Raw genomic sequence first — 14604 nt, 5'->3', positions numbered from 1 at the left:
GCACAGTGTCCTTTGAACATCATCTCTCTACTGTGATAGCTCTCGCGTTTTGAGTTCTTCCTTCTCAAGATAGACTCCACGACACCCTGTTTCCTAGGCTCCCGTAATGCTGTTCATGTGACATGGGCTCTGCCCTTCAACCTTCTTGCCTGTGATTTGGGTATGAGAACAAGAAACTTGAAGCAACAGATATGTGAGCTGGAACTTTCTTCCAGCAATAGCAGTGGCAGAAGCATCTAGTGTTTCTGGGGAGGATAGTATGGAACTTCCCCAGTCTAATCCTATATACTTGGTGTGGACGAAGAGACACAAGGGTGGCTTCCTAAAAATTGTACCATGGTGTGGTTTGCTGTCACTACATTGTTCTTAGTTGTGCGGTTGCCTAGCCTGCTTCTCTTTTCCTCCCTCAGATTCTGTGAGCATGCCTTGAACTAGGGTGAAGGTCTGTGAGTCAGGTTCAGCAGATTAGATGCACCCAGCCCAGGCTTTATAGCAGGAGGGAAGAGGGACAGAGGGGAGGGTTTTGGTTGGCAATTTTGGGGCAGCAACAATATCCAAGGTCCTCAGCCGACAGGGACGATGCAGGCCATGTGACACTCAGCATTCAGCAACAGAAGCAGCACTGTGTTTCCAAGTCTGGTCTGGGGTGATTTTGATGGTTGGCCTTCTCTGCTACTAGTTTTCCAGGTTTGGTTCTCTAAGCTTCCAAAGGGCCTCACCAATAGCCTGTCATTAAATATATTCTCTGCCTAGATCAGCCAGTGTAGGCACCTCTTACTCCTCACCAATTCTCAAAATCCTTCTACTGTGCCTTCTGGAACCTTCTGGAACTCACCATGCCCTCTGGAACTTCAGGGTCATCATCAGCAAGATTCATTCCTTCCCCTAATCTTTCTTCTATTGTCTTGCTCTTCTTGCTCTCAAGATGTGCAAGTCTCAAATGTGGCTCTCCTCTGAGGCACCTGCTTCCACTGTTCTCCCCCCTCCCCTTGTGTCACTGGGAAGGGGGAGGGGGAGACGACCTTTCAGTCCTCATCGCTGCACCCTGATCCCCTCTGAAGACCCACAATATTAATCTCAACTCAGCTGACTGTTCTACACTACACCCAACTACTCCACTACTCTTCCCTTGCCTGGTCTCTCATGTGATCTCCCGGGAGACTGAGTGACACATTCCTTTCTCCCCTCAGTCTCCAATGCTTTCCCCCATCCTCGCTCTCAGCCAGTGTCTTTGCTTCCCACTGCACTGAGAAAATTGTAGCAATCAGAAAACTTCCACAGACTTCCACCTGTCTGTTGACTCACCCTGGACCTGTGGCTGCTTCAACTCCATCTCCTCTCCAGCCACACTGACCAGCTGCCTCTGCTCCTGGCTAAGGCTGACTCTTCCTGTGAGACACTGAATTTGGTACTCTTGTAGGCACAAGGACAACTCCTCACCCCATCACCAGTTATCTCCTCTCCTGGATCATCCCTTTCACATGCCGACCGTTATGGACGGAATGAATGTATGTGTCCCCTCCCCCACAATCTGTATGTTGAAGCCCCAGTGTGATGGTATTTGGAGGCAGGGCCTTTGGGAGGAAATTAGGGTTAGTTGAGGTCATGTGGGTAGGTCCCATGATGGGATTAGCATCCTTATTTATTTTATTTTTAATATTTTAAATGTTTTATTTATTTTTGAGAGAGAGAGAGAAAGGCAGAGTACAAGTGGGGGAGGGGCAGAGAGAGAGAGGGAGACAGAATCCACGAAACAGGCTCCAGGCTCTGAGCTGTCAGTACAGAGCCTGATGTGGGGCTCGAACCCGTGAACCACGAGATCATGACCTGAGCCGAAGTCAGATGCTTAACCGACTGAGCCACCCAGGTGCCCCTAGTGTCCTTCTTTAAAAAGGCACCAGAGGGGCGCCTGGGTGGCTCAGTTGGTTAAGCGTCCAACTTCGGCTCAGGTCATGATCTCGCGGCTTGTGAGTTCGAGCCCCGCGTCGGGCTCTGTGCTGACAGCTCAGAGCCTGGAGCCTGTTTCAGATTCTGTGTCTCCCTCTCTCTCTGACCCTCCCCCGTTCATGCTCTGACTCTCTCTGTCTCAAAAATAAATAAACGTTAAAAAAATTTAAAAATAAAAAATAAAAAGGCACCAGAGAGCTTGCTCTCTTGCTCTGTATGGACACAAAGGAGAAGTCATGTGAGCACAAAGTGAGATGGTGGCTGCCTACATGCCAAGAGACCTCAGAATGAAACCCTCCCTGCCAGCACCTTGACCTTGGACTTCCAGCCTGCAGAACTGAGAGCGGGAAATTTCTGTACCTTAAATCACCCAATCTGTGGTGTTTTGTTATGGCATCTCAAGCAGACTAAGACACCAATAGTCTATAACATCATTTATTAAATAAATGAATAGGGGCACCTGGGTGACTTAGTTGGTTAAGTGTTCAACTCTTGGTTTCAGCTCGGGTCATGATCTCAGGGTGGTGAGTTGAAGCCTCACATTGGGCTCTGCGCTGACAGCATGGAGCCTGCTTGGCATTCTCTCTCTCTGTCTCTCTCTCTCTCTCTCTCTCTCCTTTCTCTGCCCTCCCCCCTCCCCCACTCACATGTGTGTGCTCTCGGTCTCCCTCAAAATAAATAAATAAACCTTAAAAAAATGAATAAGTCTATGGAGAGCCCACATTTCCCTCCCACTACTATTCGTTTTCTTCTTTTATAGCAAAAGTCTGTAAGAGTTGTTGAGGCTTATCAACTCTACACCTACTTGGCCCATTCTCCTTTGAACTCATCTGATTCATGCTTTTATCTTTATCCTCTTGGTGAAAATCCTCTTCCCAACGTCACAGAAAACCTCTGTGTTGCTAAATCCATAGATCATTCTACACCCTCACCATGCCCGACTTAGCAGCAACTGGCCCGGTGGCCCTTCCTGATGACACTCTCTGTCCTCGGCCTCTCGTACCCTCTCTTGCCTGGATGGTCTCACCTGCTATGCATATGGCTCCTGCTTGGTTTCCTCTGCAGGCTCCTCCTCATTTTCCTCATCTCTAAAGTCAGACCCTAGGCCTCTGCTATTCTTCATGTAAAACCACTCTCTTGCTTATCTCAACTGGTCTTCTCTTCCCTAAATTATTTCTCCTGCAATCTTCCTCACGCGTGACCCTCTGGCCACAGTCAGCCATATACAGCCCTTAGAGGGGCTCACCGAGGGAATCTGGGCAGGTGGCTGTGTGCAGACTACCTGGGGCTCTGGTTTCCATGTCGACAGAATGGTTACAGAGAGGCAATTGCCAGGCTGAGGCTGAAAGGTGCCCCCACCTGTGCTAGAAATTACAGGAAACCTCTCTCTCATCCTCCTGCAATGTCCCTCCAGGGCTCTTCACTGAGACAGCTTAGTATTGGGTATACTTTAAAGAAGAAATCCTCAAAGAAACATAAATTGAAAGTACATTCAGAGATGACAGGCAATAAATGGATAAGTGACCAGATGGTGAAATTCCAAACTCAAATTCTGAGCCTGTGATGTGCTTAATTATTGCATCAATTCAACTCACAGCACTAATGGGGAAGAAGTAAGACTCTAAGAACTGGGAATAATCCCAAGATAGGAACGCTTCCTTGTCAGGGAAAGACGTTTCTCTTCCTATAAGCTGATGAACTTGTTCTTACCTTAGCGGAAAGCCCCACAAGAACCTCACCTGAAAGATTTATCATGAGCCAGGTAAGCCAACTTCCTTCATGCCCCATCCTAAGTCCCCTCACTGCCTCTGGACTTGAACAAGGGCTAGGTCCCCACCGTGCCCCAGCAGACAGGTTCCAGGGACAAACCTGGGAGGAGACACAAACACACACCAAACCTGCAAGATTCTGCTCGTTGATGTCCACAATCTGGTGATCATGCATAGAAATGGATTATCAGGGTACTAGACCAAGGACAGAAAGTTAAAATAAGATTTGGTGGACTGATAGGGGGATACTTCCTAGAGATTTTGGTTTAGTCTGCAAATTTGAATAGCTGGGGTGTGTATGAGTCAGGGTTCTCCCAAGAAACAGAAAAAATACTACACACACACACACATATATATATATATATATATATATATATATATATACATATATATATGTTATTCGTATATATATATACATACATAAAATGAGACTTATTATAGGTATTGGTTCATATGGTTATTGAGGCTGAGAAGTCCCAGTCTGCTGTCTACAAGCTGGAAAACCAGAAAGCAGGTGGTGTTACACACTGACAGTCTGGAGTCCAAAGGTCTGAGAATGAGAGGTAGGAACCAATGGTTTAAGTCCTGGTCTGAGTCTGAAGGCTGAAGAATCAGGTGTACTGGTGACCAAAAGCAGGAGAAAATAGAGGTCATAGCTCAAGCAGAGAAACTGAATCATGCTTCCATCACCTTTTTGTTCTACCCAGGCCCTCTACAGATTAGATGGTGCCCACCTGCATTGGGGAGAGTGATCCTCTTGCCTTTGTCTACTGATTTAAATGCATATCTCCTCCAGAGACGTCGTATAGACACACTCAGAAAGAATGTTTTAGCAGCTATCTGGGCCTCCCTTAGCCCAGTCGTGTTGACACATAAGATTAACCATCACAGGTATTCACAGTTTGTTCAATGGTAGTCCATGCAAAGTTACTGTGAGATATCACAAATTAGTATAGTGGAAGGAAAGACTTGGAAAAATAGAAATGTTGGAATGGATTTTTTTATGCACAACATTCCACCTTCTTCCTCATATGAGAAAGCTCATGAGACACTCCCTTCTCCAAGGCCTTGAGAAATAGATTGGTGTGAGAGGGCTACCATCTTGATTACAGGAGCTGTGGGAAGTGGTTTGCAGCTTGGGTGCTGAAGACTTGAGTTAAGGGAACTTCTCAGTATGTGACACATCATCATCAGTCTTGACAGGAGGAACCAAGGAGAAGCCTCTATAACAAAGTAATAAATAAAATCTATAGCATGTTTCGGTGTGGTGGGGGGCAGTCATGGCATTAGAACCACCATCAAAGACCAGAATGATGCAGGGAAGATAATTTTGATGACCACCAAACTCTAAGATGGATGGGTCTTGCAGAGTGTCAATGCATCGTTGTAAACTTAATTAGGTGATTCTAATTACAGATGTTATTCCTGATGGGATCCCTACTGCTGTCATTGCCAAATGCCCAGCTCTCCAGCAGCAATGACAAACCCTGAGCTCTAGATAGGGTGCCCAAGCCCAGAGGCTCAAATCATTCACCTGGTGGCAAGCTGATTACATTGAACTCCTTCCATAATGGAAGGGGTAGCAATTTGTCTTTCATGGAATAGATGCTTCTTCTGGAGGATGGGTGAAGGGGAAAGCTATAAATACCAACTCTAACCTAACAATCTTTTATAGCAATAAGGAATGTACCAGCCTATATTTTCTTCCTTACTTGGTTAATTTATTTTGTTTTCTGCGAACCCCATTACTTTATATGCAGTGTGCTTTTGATGAACTTTATGATTTACTCCATGGGAAACAGAATTTCAAGATGACGTTGTGTCAGGATAAGAGCAAGGATAGGCATTGCCCAGAGAGGCTAGATATGGAGCTGGACAGAGTAACTGATGACTCCTAGGGATACGGGAGTAGAATGAGCACTTTTATTTCTGTGTGGAATGACTGCCTCACATTAGTGTTCGAAATGTGTTTTCTTAGATTCTCTGTTTGTCCACTTGGCCACCATTACTCACAGGGCCTAACTAATGGGCAAAGTTGTTCACATCATCTTTGTGATCCAGTTTTCATGGAAGTACAAAAATCATATTACAAACCCTCCAGTCAGTCCTGAGTCGACATCCCCAGCCACTTTCCTTTTTCTCTCGCATACAAAGCCAACACTCCCCCTGCACAAAGCACCCCACAACCGGGTACCAGACAACTAGAGGCTGTCCCTATGCCCACAGCCTGCCCAAATTACTCAGACTATCCGATCCTAAGCTGCTTATCCTGGCCTGCCTTGTCTCTTCTGCAGAAATTCCGGTAAATACCCTGAGCCCTGCTTTCCCCTTTGCCTTTTCTGTCCCCTGGCTGGCACTGGTGCTTCCCTATGTGGCCCCGCATGGCAACTGTGGTTTTTATTTCTAGGGATCTGTGGGTATAAACTTCTTCCTTCACGACAATCATTCTCATGTCTGCATGTCTTGTCATACCCAATTAAAACACATTCTGGGTACAACTTTTAGAACAGTTAGATGTAAGCATTTTTTTTTCCAAAGTGTAATTATGGAAAGCTGGGTGTGCATCGATGTTAGGAGCCAGAAAGCTAGATTTTGGGGAGCTTCCCAGCATTTAAACTCCTTTCAAATATTTTGGGAATGTTCCCACCTTGAAGGTGGTGGAGCCCACTTTCCACAAGGAGCCCGAAATGCCAGATTCCTGCGTCCTCAACCTTCCTTGCCCCTAGTTCATGGGCACATGCTTAGTCACATGCATCTGTGCTGACCTTTGTGCTGGGTGCCAGTGCCACAAAGGAGCAGGGATAGAGGAGAACTAATTCCGGCAGCAGCAGGAGTGCCTGGCTTCCAGGGACAGCAGCGACAGCGGTACCAGTGACAGACGTTGGAAGGTTTTGCATCCAGTTCTACAGCAGCAGGCCCACCATGCAGGTAATGGCTTGTGATTCGGGCTCTGGTCTGGCTGATGTCTCCCTTGTTCTCACCTGTGCCCTAAGTGGGTTCTCCGGCTTCCCAAGTGCTTCTGTGAACTCCCCATTGTCCTTTAGTAAAACCGTTTTCTGCTTAAATCATTCATAGGTTTTTACTGCTTGTCACCAAGAACCCTAGTTGGTATAAGCTATGATTACACACACACACACACCTCAGTACGAAAGTACGTATGGCGAAATATTAAGATTGGTCAATTATAGATAGTGAGAATAATGAGTTTAATGAATTTATGAACTTGTATTTTGATAATGAATTATCAAAAATGAATTAATGACTTTGTATTTTATGCCTTAATTTTCCTCAAAAGATAACACTAGCAATCATATGCATAGGTGTAAACATATATATTTGTATACATACATATCACATATATATCATATATTATTTCACAACTCTAAGTCCTTTATTTCTACCAACTCGTTTACTCCTCACAATAGGCCTGTGAGGTAGGTACCAGTATTCACATCCTTGTTTTACATACAAAGAAATTGAGGCACAGAAAGCTCTAGAGACCTATCTAAAACTACACAGCTTTTTTAAAAGTGTAGTTGACATAGAATATTATATTTGACTCTGGGTTTACAGCGTAATGATTTGACAATCACATATATTACAAAATCCTCACCACGACAGGTGTAATTACCATCTGTCACCGTACAAAGTTGTTATGAAATTATTGACTATATGGCCCTGTGCTGTACTTTTCATCCCTCTGACTTACTTATTTTATGACTAGAAGTTTGTACCTCTTAATCCCCCTCATCTATTTTGCCTATCTCCCACCCTCACCCCTCTGTCAACCACCAATTTGTTCTCTGTATGTATGAGTCTGTTTCTCTTTGTTTTCTGTTTGTTTGTTCATCTGTCTTGTGTTTTAGATTCCACATATAAGTGAAATCATACGGTGCCTGGCTTTCTCTGTCTGGCTTGTTTCACTTAGCATAATACCCTCTAGGTCTATCCTTGTTGTCACAGATGGCAAGATTTCATTCTTCTTTATGGCTGCATGATATTCCATTGTATGTGTATATCACATCTTCTTTATCCATTTATCCATTGATGGACACTTGGGTTATTTCCATAATTTGGTTATTGTAAATAATGCTCCTATAAACTTAAGAGTGCATGTATCTTCTTAAATTATGTTTTTATTTTCTTCCAGTAAATACAAAGAAGTAGAATTGCTGGGTTGTCAGGTATTTCTAGGTTTAATTTTTTGAGGAAACTCTATACTGTTTCCCACAGTGGCTGCACCAATTTACATTTCAACCAACAGCGCAAGAGAGTTCCTTTTTTTTCACATTCTCATCAACACTTGCTATTTCTTATCTTTTTTATTTTGGCCACACTGACTGATAATCTCATTGTTGTTTTGATTTGTGTTTCCCTGATGGTTAGTGATGCTGAGCATCTTTTCGTGTGTCTATTAGCCATCTGTAGGTCTTCTTTGAAAATGTTTCTATTCAGTTCCTCTGCATGTTTTTTTTTTAATGTTTATTTATTTTTGAGACAGAGACAGAGCATGAACGGGGGAGGGTCAGAGAGAGAGGGAGACAGAATCTGAAGCAGGCTCCAGGCTCTGAGCTGTCAGCACAGACCCCGATGCGGGGCTCGAACTCATGGACCATGAGATCATGACCTGAGCCAAAGTCAGACGCTCAACAGACTGAGCCACCCAGGTGTCCTGCATGTTTTTTAATCAGGTTTTTTTTTTGTTGTTGTTTATTTATTTTTTGAGAGAGAGAGAGTGAGGGCAGGGGAGGGGCAGAGAGAGAGGGAGAGAGAAAATCCCAAGCAGGCTCCACACTGTCAGCACAGAGCCCAGTGTGGGGCTCAATCTCATGAACCGTGAGATCATGACCTGAGCCAAAGTCAAGAGTCGGACGCTTAACTGATTGAGCCATCCAGGTGCCCCAGGTTTTTTATTTTATTTTATTTTGCCATTAAGTTGGTACATTAAGTTGGTAACTCATGTTCCATGTATATCTTGGATCCTCTTATCAGATATATCATTTGCAAATATCTTCCTCATTCAGCAGGTTGCCTTTTCATTTTGTTGATGGTTTCCTTCACCGTTCAAAAAAACCACACAGCTTTTAGAGAGCAAAGCCAGAAATCAAACCCTGGCGGTCATGCTCGGGGGCCCTTTGCTTTTAACAAAATAAAGGACACAAGGTAACAAGCAGCTTGAGGGGGAGGCAGACCTCCAAGAGTGATGTTGGGGTCAAGGATGAGCTTACTTATGGGCTGAGGGGAAGGATCAGGCCAGAGGAGAGGTGAAAGTATGAGGAAGACTGGGGGTATTTAATAGACGAGGATCCTATCAGGACCACCATGCAGGGAGGAGGGACAACACTCATGGTGTGAGAAGGAGGCAAGGGGTCTACAGTTTGGAGGATGACCTTGCTTCTCTGGGAAACTGAAGGCAAGGTCACCAGCAAGGAGGCTGAGGAGGTGACAGGCAAGCTGCAGCCAGACCGGGTGGCAGCATGGGTGACCTGTGGTCCTGCAGACAGCTGCCTGAGGGGAGAGGGGTTTTCCTCCAGGGGAGAAGGGGAAGGAGAGACCCATAGGCCGGCTGACTGAGGGCTCTGTCTTCAGTCCTATTCTACTTGAAATTCTACGGCTCTCTTGACACACAGACCCAGGACCCTGGAGATTCCCCACCTGTGGGTGACATCAGGGGGTCCAGGCGGTGATCCCGGTGCACGGGGTCCTTCGGAAAGAAAGAAGCATCTTCATAACTGGACAGAGGGAAAGCAAATCTGTTGTCTGTCCCCACTGGACACAGACTGAATAGTCACAGGCTCCTCCTCCCCTCGAGAGAGGGTGTGTGTGTGTGTGTGTGAGAGAGAGAGAGAGAGAGAGGAGAATGAGAGCACGAGTCTGTTTGCTTTCCAAGCCAGCCGTCCCTCCTGTGGACTGGCTTGGCTTTTACCTGCAGAAGCCCTTGTGCCGGGCTCTCCGTGTCGCCCTCTCCTATAGCACCTGCGAAGCCTCTCGGGCTGCCTGAGCTGGGAGCCCCAGGCAATGACCTGCCTGCAGAACTTGTCCAGCCCTCCCTAGAAAGCCCCCTTGACTCTCAGAATCAGGTCGCCCTCCGCCAAGGGATGTCCAGCCCCAGCATCTGTTTGCCCACGAGATGAAACCACCCAGCTCTGCTCTGCGCCCGCCTTTCTGTTTTGGACTTTTGACCAGGACGACTTCCAAGCCAGGCTGGTTCTGTGTTCTTTCAAAGGACTTTCTTCCTCTGTGGCCACGGGTAAGGAGGGTGCCCCCCAAAGCACCTCTGGGGGTGGTGGGTGTGGGGACATTGTCGGGGTGGGGTCGAGGGGATTCTAGCAGATTCGCTGCTTCTGGGTACTTTAGGAGGAGAGTATGTCTGACCACTAGAAGCCGCCTGCCCCTAGAAAAATGTTGGTCTTCTGGCTGTCTCTGCTAGAGCTGCTCAGAGCCCAGTGATGGTCAACCCCTTCCTCGGAGGGTAGCTGAGTCTCGGGAGTTAGTGGCTGTACTATATAATATCTGCTTCTGTGTCTTGATGACTACTGCTCCTTCGTTTGTCACTTATTTATTCATGAAGTAAATATTCTATATCTTTTAGTGAAGGCTAATAGACATCGATGGTATTCACTGACTTGGAAGGTAGCAAGTTCTTCATTGCTGAGGTTTTACGGAGGCTGGAATTTGTGAGAGAAGCTTCCCACATCAGCTGATGTGCTAATCCAGATGACCTTTAAGATTCCACCTGACCTTGAGATGCGAAGCTTCTGTGGTTGATCAATTTATTGAGCAGAGCAGATATACAAGCTAGAAATATGCTCTCTCTCCCCTAAGTGCTTGGAATGAAATTACTTGGAAGAAGAAACAGTATCATTTCCTCTAAGCGAGGGGCTTTCTTTGGGGGTAGTGACAGTTGGGAGAGAGCTGGGATTCTTGTGGTGGGGGAGGTGAGGGGATGCTGGATGGCAGAGAGGGGCTGTCGGGATCTAAGCAGGCTTTCTGGAGAAGGTGATACTTGTGAAAAGAATAGAATACGGCCTGGTGGGTGGGAAGCTGAAAATCAGCTGCAGTAGGAAGATGGACAAAGAGGCGAGCCCAAATCACCTTGACTTCATGGGACCAGGACTCAGGAGGTGGGCATGGGCATAGGGGGTGGTCTGGACACCCTCATGTGTCAGCAACAGTAGTGCGGATGTTGGTGTCTGAGCCCTTTCCATACACAATGTCTTTTGTGTAGATTTCCCCGTGCACCTATTACCCAGACCCACCTTATAAACAGGGACATCACCCCACAGCCACCCCCTCCTTCCCCAAACCTGCCAATCCAGCCAGTTAAAGGATCAAAGAATCCAGGGCTCTTTCTCTTTTAATATCTTTCTTAGGTGGAAGGTAACTCTAATTACTGTCAATTACCTGGGATAATTTCCCCTTTGGTTTCCAGTGACAAATTAATGAGATTATTTTTGTGGGCCAATTACAAAGGACGCAAATGTGAGGCATCTTGTAGGAATATATCCTCTAGAATCGATTGACTTCTATTTGCACATCTTCCATAGGGTCCAGCACATCTCTGGTTGGTTCCTTATATGATACAATTTCAGCATGCCTGGATTTCCATTTCTTTTTCTCCTATTGTCAGAAAAATCTTTTATTTAGTGCACTGGATTGAAAGGTGAAACGGGTCGTAGCTTTGGGATTTTTGGCCATGATATGGGTTGGAAGGGGGAATGAGTGAGTCTGCATATAGAGGAAACTCCTAGAACCCTGGATCCAGGTGAACCAGAATTTGAGGTGGGACATTTTTCCTTCTCACCACCCATCTGCCACTGACCTTTACCACATTATGGTTTAGAAGTTGGAGACTCGAGGGGCTCCGGGGTGGCTCACTGGGTTAAACGCCTGACTCTTGGTCTTGGCTCAGGTCATTATCTTACAGATGAACCATGAGAGTTCATTGGGGATTTGAGCCCCATGTTGGGCTCCATGCTGATAGTGTGGAGCCTGCTTGGGACTCTCTCTCTTTCTCACCCTCTCTCTGCCCCTCCCTTGCTCACTCTCTCTCTCTTTCAAAATAAATAAATAAATAAATAAACTTAAAAAAAAAATAGAAGCTGAAGACCCGAGTTTGAGTCCCGACTATATTGATTTTGAACTATACATCCTTGAGAAAATCTTTTCTGAATATCAATATTCTTTTAGTTCCATAAAAAAAGATAATAGGGGCGCCTGGGTGGCGCAGTCGGTTGAGCGTCCGACTTCAGCCAGGTCACGATCTCGCGGTCCGTGAGTTCGAGCCCCGCGTCGGGCTCTGGGCTGATGGCTCAGAGCCTGGAGCCTGTTTCCGATTCTGTGTCTCCCTCTCTCTCTGCCCCTCCCCCGTTCATGCTCTGTCTCTCTCTGTCCCAAAAATAAATAAACATTGAAAAAAAAAATTAAAAAAAAAAAAAAAAAAAAAGATAATAAAATCTCTTCCCCTTACCCTCCGAGGCCCAAATGAAGGAAAAGTGTGAAAGTGCCTCGTAAACCTTAAAACTACACAAGTTTTGTAGATTGTTCTTAGAAAGATCTAGGCATTAACATCAAAGGGCACCCTGACATCCTCTTTCCCTGTTGCCTTTCCCCTTTGCCCTGCCCTGTTTTCTCATAGCTAACTGAAAACAAAGCAGTGAATCTTCATGGCTATGTCCTGGTGGAGAAAAACAATTTAATTTTATAGCTCCTCTGCATTTTAAAACAAGCAAATAAAACTTCTAGATGGTGGAGATGATGTCAGGTAATAATTTGTCGCTGACATTCCAGGTCCATTAGGGAGGCACGGGATACATAAGAATATGAAGACATCCGGGGTGGAAGAGGAAAGAGAGAAAAGGAACCAGAAAAGGAGTGCTGTGATTGTCAGGTTTTGAATGAGCGTAGATAGACCGAAAAACTCACCTGTTCTGCAGTTCCCCCGGATGTTCATGACATCTATCTTAGTTGGGCAATGCCAGGCTCTCTAAAATCAACTCAAGTCAACTCAAGCATCTCTAGTCTCTCAGATGCTTAACTGACATCAGACTCAGGGAAGAACTTCCCAGTGTGAGGAGTTGTAAAAAGCTCAGAAGGAACACTCTGGGGACTTGGGACCTCTCTGCATGGCTTTGAAGCCAATGAGACTAAATGAACAAAGTCATGCCTCACAGCAGGGGTGGATGAGCAGAGGAGAGTCTACAACTTTTCTTCCATCCTTTCTTCTCTAATATGTCCTCCTCAGGGCTATACGTTCTCAATTCTTTGCCCCTACTGCCTGGCACACTGTTGGCCCCATAATGGAAGAGGAAGTGGAAAGGTGAATGGGTAAAGAAAAGACTAAAGTATCAGATTATGGGAACAAGTGACCTATGTCATCTTGCTTCCTAAACTAAACCTGGGTCTCCCTCACAGATTCTTCCCGAGCTCTCTTCCACTCCTGGGCACTATTCATGGTGACCCTATCTATATACCTGGAACCCACAGGCAAACCCCTGTTACAAGGGCTGTGCTTGGGGCTCAGATAACAGGCAAATAAGACACAGTCCCCATCCACAAGGAGCTCACGGTAGTGACTTCTGCTTCTATCCCAAAGCCCCTGACAACTTTTTTTTTTTAATGTTTATTTTATTTTTGAGAGAGAGAGAGAGAGAGAGAGAGAGAGAGAGAGAGAATGAGCGGGGCAGGGTCAGGGAGAGAAGGAAACACAGAATGTGAAGCCTGCTTCTGAGCTGTCAGCACAGAGCCCGATGTGGGGCTCCAACTCACAAACCGTGAGATCATGACATGAGCCGAAGTCAGACGATTAACCGACTGAGCCACCCAGGCGCCCTGCCACTGTCTACTTTTGTCTCAAATTTGGAGCCCATGCGAGCAGTTCAGTGCTATGATTTATTTCCTGTTCTCTCTTTTATCTCAGCCCTAAGGTGATTCCCATGAACACGGCTGATTTTGGGGGGATGAATTTTGAGTATTTATTACCAGTTTTTTCCCAAGTATTTCTTTTTTGATTGTTGCAAAATATACATAATTTACTGTTTTAACCATTTTTAAGTGTATAGATCAGTGGCATCAAGTACATTCACAGTGCTGTGCAGCCATCACCACGGTCCATCTCCAGAACTTTGCATCTTCCCCAACTGAAAGTCTGTCCCCATTAAACACTAACTCTCCCCTCCCCCCTCTTCCCAGCCCCTGGTGGCAGTCCCCATTCTGACTCTATGAATTTGATTACCCTAGGTAGTCAGATTATTGCATCATACAATATTTGTCCTAAGGCTGTTTGGCTTATGTCACTTAGCACACTGTCTTCAGGGTTCTTCTCCGTCCATAGACATGTCAGATTTTTTTTTCCTTTTTAAGGTTAAGTAATATGGCACTGTATGTGCACACCACACTTGTTTATCTATTTGTCCACATTCGGATTGCTTCCAGCTTTTTTCACAGTTGACTTTGACAACTTGCACTCCATTCAGATGGAAGAATGGAGTCTTTATTTATTTATTTTTTAATGTTTTTATTTATTTTTGAGACAGAGAGAGACAGAGCATGAGCAGGGAAGGGGCAGAGAGAGAGGGAGACACAGAATTGGAAGCAGGCTCCAAGCTATGAGCCATCAGCACAGAGCCCGATGCGGGGCTTGAACTCACAGACTGTGAGATGATGACCTGAACCGAAGTCGGACGCTCAACCGACTGAGCCACCCAGGTGCCCCAAGAATGGAGTCTTTAATCGACACCTACTTGGGGGATGAGAGCAGCTCCCCCCACACCCGGCCACGAGTTGTGGGGGAGGGCATGTAAAACACCCAGCAGATGTCACTACCCAATTAAAAATACTTTATAATATTTAGTAGCTAATACATCCTTATGGTAGGAAATTTGGAAAA

This window comes from Prionailurus bengalensis, chromosome B1 (genome assembly GCF_016509475.1).
Source record: "Prionailurus bengalensis isolate Pbe53 chromosome B1, Fcat_Pben_1.1_paternal_pri, whole genome shotgun sequence".
Lineage (NCBI taxonomy): Eukaryota > Metazoa > Chordata > Mammalia > Carnivora > Felidae > Prionailurus > Prionailurus bengalensis.
Note: the sequence above shows the minus strand (reverse complement) of the source record.